Here is a 10003-nt window from a genome sequence, read left to right as displayed (position 1 = left end):
TAACAAACATTTAATGCACACTGATGTGCCCTCATTCATATATCATATAATATTGTCTATTAATGTAATTATTGAAAGTTATGCTATGTTGATATATCGGAAGCAAAGGCAGTGACAGAGACTATCAAAGATGGAGATGAGAGAGTTAACGGGACTTTGAGGAAACGGGGCGGGTTCATTCACTCGCATTGGGTTTCACACACACACACATAAAGATCCACAGCACACATGACTCTCCCATGGCTGCTGCCTCATACGGGCTTCCTACTCAACTTTTACTAAAACACATTTGAAGGCTCTTAATGACGCGCTTATTGCTGTTTTCTTGAGCGGACAGGGGACTTTACTGCAGCATCGCGCTGATGAAACTGCGCGGAAGGAGTTGAGGCGGTGAGCGGCAGCGGGGGCGGAGTCAACAGGTTCAGGTATTTATTCAAGTCCTTCATTTACTCTCACATTTACCAAACCACTGCTGAAGACAACACATGCCACAGATGTTTTATTTAGCGATTAAATATGCAGCGTGACACTGCGATATTAACTTTGTAAGTTGTTTTGCACGAAAAGTCCCGATAGTGCTGAATGGCAGGGTCTCAAAGACGGTTGAACTACATACTTTACATAGACAGCATTCTGGGACATATACCGCTCATAAATGCAGTCTAGGTGGTAGGCAGCAATGTAGGTTTTGACAGTTATTTTTTGTCATAACTTTGAGATTATTTAATTAGTTTACTTTAATATACTGTTAGCCTAGCTGTTGTACTGTCTTAGTTTTGAAGTGAACAGTCAGTAGCGCATCATTTCACTGCATGCAGAAGTAGAGAAACACATTGTCAATTTTTAACAGTCAGGGTATATCGCAAATGTTTAGAAACATGATAATGATAATTCTGGCAAACATATGCTATATTTATTGATTTTGTGTGTTTTTTTTTTTCTTTTTAAATTCTGTGGTGTATGTATGGTAGGTAATGGTTAAGATGTATTAATGATATTTTCAAAATGAACGCATATATATATATATATATATATATATATATATATATATATATATATATATATATATATATATATATTTATATAACAACCATGTTTTTGTTATTTACTTTTCGTTTACTAATTTGTTTGTTTAATTGATTGATGGTACCTTGGCATATGCTCTTCATTACTCAGATTAGTGGTGATCAGTGTAGGTTTTTCCATTCCAATCTCATTAGAAAATACATAAGGGTTTTGCAAAGTGGTGATTCTGTCTGAATTTGTACAATGTGATTTGATTTGTATGGAAACATGGGATTTTTAGGGGAAAAATGTAAGCATGGAGCTCCACGCCTAACCACTCCTCTAAACCTAACCATCAGTGAAGCATAAACAGATCATTTGAAAACACACAAATGAAATCATAACATTCATACAAACTAACCACTAATGCACATTACAAATTACCATGAGACTGTGTTGAGTTTTTTATTTATTGATTCTTAAACATTTACATCTGGCCTTCCTAAACATTTGGTTACATCCTTGACAACAACAAGTGTAATTAGCGAATTCTTGGTGAAGAACTATAATCCCCAAATTCAGAAGATCCAAGAAGTTGCTGTTACTATAGAAGCCATGACCATGACAAAGTTTTAAAGGGGGGTGAAATGCTATTTCATGCATACTGAGTTTTTTACACTGTTAAAGAGTTGGATTCCCATGCTAAACATGGACAAAGTTTCAAAAATTAAGTTGTACGTTTGAAGGAGTATTTTTGTTCCCAAAATACTCCTTCCGGTTTGTCACAAGTTTCGGAAAGTTTTTTTCGAGTATGGCTCTGTGTGACGTTAGATGGAGCGGAATTTCCTTATATGGGGACTTCTGCCGGAAGAGCGCGCGCTCCTGTATAGCGAGGCTGAGCAGCACAGAAATTTCACTGATCACAGCGATTCACTGATCAGAGCAAGAGCGTCGCGAAAAGTCACAAAAGAAGTGTGTTTTTGGTTGCCAGGGCAAGACAACCCTGCACAGGTTACCAAAAAAAAAAAAACAGCATTAAGGGACCAGTGGATGGAGTTTATTTTTACAGAGCATCAACGGAGTTGTGCAAGTGTTTTTGTTTGTTCCCTGCATTTCGAAGATGCTTGTTCACAAGGCCCAGTATGACGACGGATTTGCGTATCGTTTATTTCTTAAGGATGATGCAATCCCAAGGAAAAAGGGTCACAATCGTGTGTTGGAACCGCATGCGGTGAGTAAAACTGCTTCAAATATCTCTGCCTCCTTGTTAGTGTGTCCCCTCCCATGCCAGAGACTCGGGTTCGAGCCCCGCTCGGAGCGAGTCGTTGCTGCTGCTGCTCTCGTTCAGTTTCAGCCTCGGGATCTGATTCTGGATCATAAATATACGCTGAATCTGACTGTTAGCCATGGTTTGTTTTGGATGATGGTTTTTCCCTCACGGTAATGTCACAGCTTCCACATCCACAGCTTCCACACGAGCGCAAAAGCCTATTCGCGCTCGTGATTCTTTAACTCCGCCCACACGTCACGCCTCCAGTGGCTCGTGTTTTTCCGAAAAAAATCGGCACAGACTATTTTTCTCTTATAAATATAATAAAACTAAAGACTTTTTGGCGATATGAAGGATGCAGTACTACTCTATAGGTACTCAATATTAACAGGAGATTGAGTGAAAATGAGCATTTCACCCCCCCTTTAAGCAAAAAATCTGATTCTTCTTTGAGCTGGATAATTTGCTTTGTAGCTTAGAAAACATTAGCAAAAATAGATCCATAACAAAGGCTACTGAGACAGTAACAGCAGTAACACTTTAGATTAGGGAGCACATATTCAGTATTAACTTACGAGTTTTCCCTTAATAAACTCCTAATTTGCTGCTTATTGATAGCAAGTAAAGTAGTTGCTGCAGAATAAGGCATTAATATGTGTTTATAAACAGCAATAGTACTAATAAACATTTCAGTCTGGATTCAACCCTTACGAAGATCTGAGATGACCGAACACCTGAGAAGAGATGATGCCAGCCCCCTGGCGAGCGTGATTTCACCAAGTACAATATGTTCCTGGATCAACATCCTTGTTGATCCTGGAACAACATTCCAATCAACCAATCAGAATTGGGATATAACTTTTCAGAAACTATCTGTTTAATGCTTACAGTCAGGGTTAGGTGCTTCTACACCCTTGTTAATCAGCTATCATTTCCCACTGATTTTAGGAATAAATTATGGGTAGGGTTAGGTTTAGGGGAAGGGATTGGGTTAAGTCTATATTTTTGGACTATAATGTTGATCCAGGATCATCAAAAAGATGTTAATCCAGGAACATGTCTTGGTCAAATCACGGCGACCCCAGCCCCCCAGAAGACCTCAGATGATGCTAACCCTGCAACAATATATAAAATGACCACATTTTGCTTAAACCCAACATTTAATCACAAAGTTTAATCGCAATGTATAATCTTTGCAGTGAATAGTGTTCACCATCTGTATGATTACGTGTAATTTTTAAGCTGCAAGATTCTTACTGTACATTTCTGCTATAGTCACCTCTATATAATAACCTACTCCTAAATGTCGACATTAATATTTTCGGTAAAGCTGCTTTGCAACAATTGGTATTGTGAAAAGCACTAAAACTTGAATTGAATAGAACATTAAATATTCTAGTAATATAGATGCTAATAAGTGACTAGTGTTTCCCAAACTAAAGTGTTACTGTAACAGCTTAGATATCTACAGTATAAACACAATAATTTATTGACTGATAAGACAAATTCAAATTGGAAATATGAAGGTGAGAACTTGTCTTCATACGACTGAAAATTGCTTGCTTTGTATATAATTAGGTAGCCAGATATAATTTTGTACTGTTAATGTTTTACTTATAATATTTTCCCTTTAAATCAAAATGTTATTCAGTTTTATGGAAGATAACTAATGCAAACTCTGTTAGCTCGTAGGTCATTAAATCAAGGTCATCATACTACAATACACTCTTCTCACACACAGTGTCCTGTTCACTGCTGTCAAGTGCGTGTGTGAGTTCAGACCTATCATATTTACCTGTTAAACTTTGCCTCGTTTCAAATAACTCTTGTATGTGTTGGTTGTTTTGGCCACGATATCAATCTTAAACAGCTGTTACGTATTGTGTGTGTTGATACACAACACCAATGCAAACAATATTCAATACAACACTCAGGTAAAAGGAAACATCCCCTTGCGTTGTAATAATGGCTATAATATTTCACTGTTTGTGTTTTGTTGTTTAACGTTCCAACATGACGCACAATCAGCTCTTTCTTCTTCTCCTGATGAGCATAGCCCAGTTGTTCTTAGTCCACTTCTTTAAACGATGAGTAAGGCCAGTGTCAGGACGGGATGGAAAAAGCATTCTGGCATTAAAAACATGATAGTGACTCAACATCTCCTGGCAAATGATATTTAATTATTTCAATTGCCCTGTTTTTGTGTGGTGTATGGACCAGATTGTTTTGCTAATTAAATCAGACGTGTATCCAGTATGCCTGACTGTAAGATGATAGTGTTTCTGTTATTGTAGAGTATAGAGTATAATGGCTTCCTTTTGGGTCTGATTTTTACCTCATTTTAGCTCTAACAATGGAGTTATTATATCACAGCCATATTGTTCAAACAAGCTTTTCTTTTTCTTCGACCTTGTTGATCGTTGCGTTATATTACAGTATGTCGAGTATGTTTGCGGAGAGCTGTCTTTAACTGTAACAGGACTATCAATGTTTACAGGTAGTTATCTGAATAACAACACTCTAATGGTGCTTTCACACTAGCGCTTTTGGTGCGCACCCGGGTTCGATTGATGCCAGAGTTCAGTTTGTTTGGATAATGTGAACATTGTCTTCTGAACTCGGGGTGTGCACCTGCAAGTCCGCTTAAAAAGGGTGGTCTGGGGTACGGTTCAACGGGGTAAACAGCTGCTGGCTTGATGACGCAAACGAACCGCAGTTCGGACCCAAATAACATAATATGAACACAGTCCAGTGGGGGCAGGGGGGAGGGGGAGCAATCGCACTCGGGTGTGGACCAGGCAAGCTACCAAGTGTGAAAGCACCCTTAAATCTCTATAATGATCCTGATATATGAATGGTACTACACTAAAGCTTGTTACTGCAGTGATGCTAGAAAACATGGTAGGTTATAACCAGACTGTGCACATGCAATGCACTTTTTTTTCTGTGGAGTTTCTAGAGACCCTGCTAACATTTCAAATAATTTCTATATGTGACCTGACATGCAACTTCTACGTCTATACATACTGTATACAATATGAAAATGTTTTGTATGCGTGGAATGCATGACCTACTATTTGCCAAAACAACAGAGCATATATTTCAAGGAATACTGTATCCTACAATACAGTGTGGTTGGTTTGACGAACATGCAAACAATGTAGGATACACAGATATTTTTATAAGATGGGTGTTCAAATTGTGTGGTAAAAGCTGGTAATGCTATGGTGATTTTACTGCCTGAAGCCATGATGCAGCATCCAGTGCCTTGAGAGAGCATGTGAGTGTGGGAAAAGATAGAGAGACGGGGAAGGCAGGAATAGGAGCAGGGACTGGGAAGTTAAGCCCTAATGATGCCTGGAGTGGATGAAAGCACGGATGGCTCTGTGCGGGTTACTCGGGAAATACCGAAGTTCTTTACCTTCAACATACACACACAGTGAAATGGTTAAGTCTTGACTCCACTTATTTTAATATACTATCGTTTTATCTTCCTGCTTCCTTTGATGGTATTAGATAATCTCTACGCGTCAGACGAGACGAATCCCTGTGCTCATGAGAGCAAGAAAGAGAGAGAAAGTTACAGAGAGATAAAGAATAGATAGATGTTGAGAGAGAGAAAGAGAGAGCAACAATTAGGTCAGTCAGGTAGGAGAACACTTACACGCAAAAAACAAAAAAAACACGCTTGGTTATTTTTCTACTCAAACCAGATTATAACTAAAACTTAAATGAAAACCTTTAAAAAGCTTTCATTACATGACTTATTGCAGTGCATTCTGGGATTGCCTCACCATGGAGGATGCATAAGAATAGTAGCTGCCAACATTTTGAAACACCCTTTGTACTGAGAGCACAACTATGATGTCTTAAAATGCTTAGTAGGCACTGTAGGCACTAGGTTTTTGAACAGAGTTGGTGTAATTTGTAATGTACATACAACATGTGCATATGTAATGTGCATATGACAATTCCTCATATGGATTTTGTATTATAGGTGTTTCCCACAGATATTTTATAGGACCTACAGGAAAAGTCACTCTGGAAAATATTACAATCTTATATAATAGGGTGGAGCAGAAAATGCATAGAAATGGGAAGAAGCAAAGGGAAAGTAATACATTTAGTAATAAGTTTTGACTTTCAGATGTAGCTCTGGAGATGTGGACTATATCACTGGTTTGTTACTTAATCATACACTAAGAAAAGGGATGTGTGGAGCATACTATATAGACTCTGACCCTGCCCAAAATTGTGAAATTCATTTGAATTTGTGTCCTGTCTTGCAAAAGCCCATGCAATATGATCTAATCTTGAAAGTATCCATATGTGAAGTCTGAGTCTGGTGTACTTCACTGATCTATAATAGAGAACTGAATTGCTTCTTATGATGTCATAAAAAGTGAAGCCACCGTGTCGCCATATTGGTATTCAATAGTATTCCCCTTCATTCTAATAAGTTAATAGGAAGTCAAAGGTTTTTTAGTGAAAACATAACCTTACAAAGCATTTTAGTGTTTTTTAAATCTCCCTGTACATGATTACAACTCAAACTTCCTAGACATGTAATTTGTTATTTGTTTATTGTCTGGAAATTCTTGCTCATTAAAAAGTCAAGTTAATATTCATTACAGTAGCAAACATCAGATGAACATGATGAACGTCAGACGAGTTCCTCAACGTGTATTATAAATGAATAATTGTTCATTGTGAAATCTGAATAAAGATTTATGCTTTGTAACATTTACACATATACCTTAATTCGTACAGTTAGAATTATTCGTACAGAGGATTAACTGCAAATGTTTCAACAATGATTTTGTTAACAGCATGCGTTAACAAAATAATAATAATAATAATAATAATTTTCTTTAAATATTTTTTTTTATATATTTCCTGCATAATTATGTGTTGGATCAGTTACCTGTGTTGGTAAGTGCGCAGCTGACACATCCACCTTAATTAATTAATAATTAAAATATTTATCTTTGTGCCCAAAATTAACAATTCATTTACATACAAATTTGATAAAAAATAATAATTTGTGACTGACATGCTTAAAATGGGGTGATTTTAGATCAAGATTTTGGCCCTCTGGAATAAAAAATATTAAAGGGGTCATGACATGGATTTTTTTATTATTTTATTATGTTTGATGCTTGAGCTTTACTTATAGTTATAATAAAGCTTTTTTTTTTCCACAAAACAAATAAATAAATATGTGGAAAAAAATCAATTTTTAACCGTCATTCTGCATCTCTCTCTGAAACAGCATGTTTTTAAAGGGCGGGCCCTTTAAGGCTTCTCAGTAATCGGCCACTGTTATGATTGGCTAATGTCATTGCGGAACAGTATCAACGCCCCTCACTATTGAATGTGAGTGTTTTGACCAAACGTTGTTTAAACCAAACACATCAAAGCAAAAGTTCTTTCACTCCATTTGTCTTATGGACGACAGACTCAAGCGCCTGGACTGTAATGAACGTCAATCTGTATACTTTGTCCAATGTAGACAAGATTACGGCACTGACTGTAATCTCTGTTCGCATTTGACACGACGCGATTTGCATTCAGCATGATCAAGTGTCAAGCTGTTAGCGGCTGAACGGCAGTAGGCAGGGCTTATGTCAATGTGTTGCTCTGGAGGCAGTTTTTTAGGGAAACGACTGTTCCCAGCTGATGTCACCTTGTCCCTCGGATCCAAAATGGGCCGTCTTCTCAGGGTTATTACATAAATGTTTTTTTTTTTTTATTGATGATGAGAACATTTTAAGTTATGAAACTCACAGGATGTATTAAGCATACAAAGACCTCTTCTGTATCAAAAGATCAAGGGAAATTTGTTTTCGCATGCCATGATCCCTTTAACAATGATTCATGTAATTCATAACTGAATCATTTTTAACATGAGGTTTACAGCACAGTATGAGGTAAAGAGTAAATTAAATGTGTGTGCACTGAAAATACAAATATTATTTGCAGATACTTTACAATAACATACTTTATAATAAATTTGTATAATTATTTGATTGCTTAAAATATAAAGACCAGTAATCTAGCATCCCCATAGTGTAGGTTTCGTGAAGTTACTGGTTAAGACATGTTAAGGTGTTAAGACCTACTTCATGTTGACTTGAACATTAACACCACGATGCCTTCAAGATTGGCCAAAGTGTTGACCTCAAGGGCAAGTTTGATCCGTAATCAAGAATCTGATCAGTATTCGACAGCCACTGTATTCATGTTTAGTTGGTTCCATCATTGCAGGACCAAAATACACCAAAATTATCACCAATATCAGCGCAGTAAAACACCCAAGCATTATGGTAACATCATACACACTGTAATTAACTAGCAGACCGTAAACTGCAGACAAGCTCTCAGGTTACATTACGATGTAATTACATGTCACACAGCCCTAGGCACTCTACTATAAAAAGAAAGCCAAGCCTGTCCTTTCCCTAATTGAACCTGATAACATTTTCAGAGAAAAGAGGCCTTATTGTGATCAGCAGAATTCCCCACTCCCTCCCTTTGCTGCCAGTATCAGTTTTCTAGCGCTATCTCCAGAGCTTAGACCCTCACCAGATACACATGGAGCTGAGCGTGCCAAGGAAAACCCAGGCCCTAAAACCCATCTACCCTGCTGTGCCTTAGACTCTCTCTCCCTGTCTCTCGCTCTCTCTTTCAGTCTAATATTATCCCATCAGCCTGTGAGAGCTTGCCCTAACATAATCTCAGCAGGCCTGTCAGCTCTATAATCTGGCTATAAGTAATGATTGGTGGTGTATTTATGTTCCCCAGGCAGTTGTTAGTGGTTGATGGTGGGTAGGAGCAAATAGTCTCACATACCCAGACTTTTGACTATCAGCATAAAGTGTGGTCCACTTCACAGCTATTCTAGCCTAAAACTACAGTTTTAAACAGGAAACAACAGTCCGATAGCCATACATAAATAGCCAATAGGAGTTAGATTGTTTTTTGCTTATTGTTTAGAGGTAGGTAAATAAAAAAAATCCTAGTTCACTTGATAAGAAATCTTTGCAAAACTTTTGATTTACAGATTTAATGCCACAAAACTCTACTTTTTTGCAAAGAAAAAAATACCGACCTTATTTTTATTGATTTTCTCTCTCCCTGGACAGTCCACAACCATTATCAAGAGTACCACGAAGCATGCTCATGCTGCTGATGATGTGATGCTGCTGCTGGGGGAGAAGATTTGTTGAATAAAGTTGTTATTTTTATTTTCTTTGCACACAAAAAGTATTCTCGTAGAGAATTTAATGTAAAATTTAAAATAAAAATAAGAATGTAAAATTACGGTAGAACCACTGATGTCACATCGACAATTTTACAGATATCCTTGCTATGTTTCTGGACCTGGGAACAATGCAGTTGTGTTTCTGTCTATGGAGGGTCAGAGAGCTCTCGGATTTCATCAAAAATATCTTAATTTGTGTTCTGAAGATGAACAAAGGTCTTAGGGGTTTGGAACAACATGAGGGTGATTGATGTCAGAATTTTAATTTTTGGGTGAACTAACCCTTTAATTCTAGCCGATAAGATTAAAGCTTTTCAGTTTTCCAGGCTCATTGAGAGGAAGTGCTTATAGTGACATTTTTTTGTAAGATATATATTTAGTTTTTCTTGCACATTCTGTGACACTTTTAATAGTGAAACATCCAGTGAGTGACCCTAAATGGGTCGCCATACTTGGCCACATAT

General features: G+C 37.4%; 1 protein-coding gene across 1 annotated transcript in view; it reads left to right on the top strand.

Annotated features, from left to right (window-relative positions):
• The first annotated feature begins 208 nt into the window (after positions 1-208).
• Positions 209-10003, top strand: part of LOC113111880 (retinoic acid receptor alpha-A) — a 130873-nt gene continuing 121078 nt past the window's right edge. Inside the window, exon 1 of the mRNA XM_026277052.1 lies at positions 209-425. The gene's annotated coding sequence lies outside the window, so the exon portion shown is untranslated. The remainder of the gene's footprint in view (positions 426-10003) is intronic.

This window comes from Carassius auratus, chromosome 12 (genome assembly GCF_003368295.1).
Source record: "Carassius auratus strain Wakin chromosome 12, ASM336829v1, whole genome shotgun sequence".
Lineage (NCBI taxonomy): Eukaryota > Metazoa > Chordata > Actinopteri > Cypriniformes > Cyprinidae > Carassius > Carassius auratus.
Note: the sequence above shows the minus strand (reverse complement) of the source record. Positions and strands in the feature narration are given on the sequence as shown.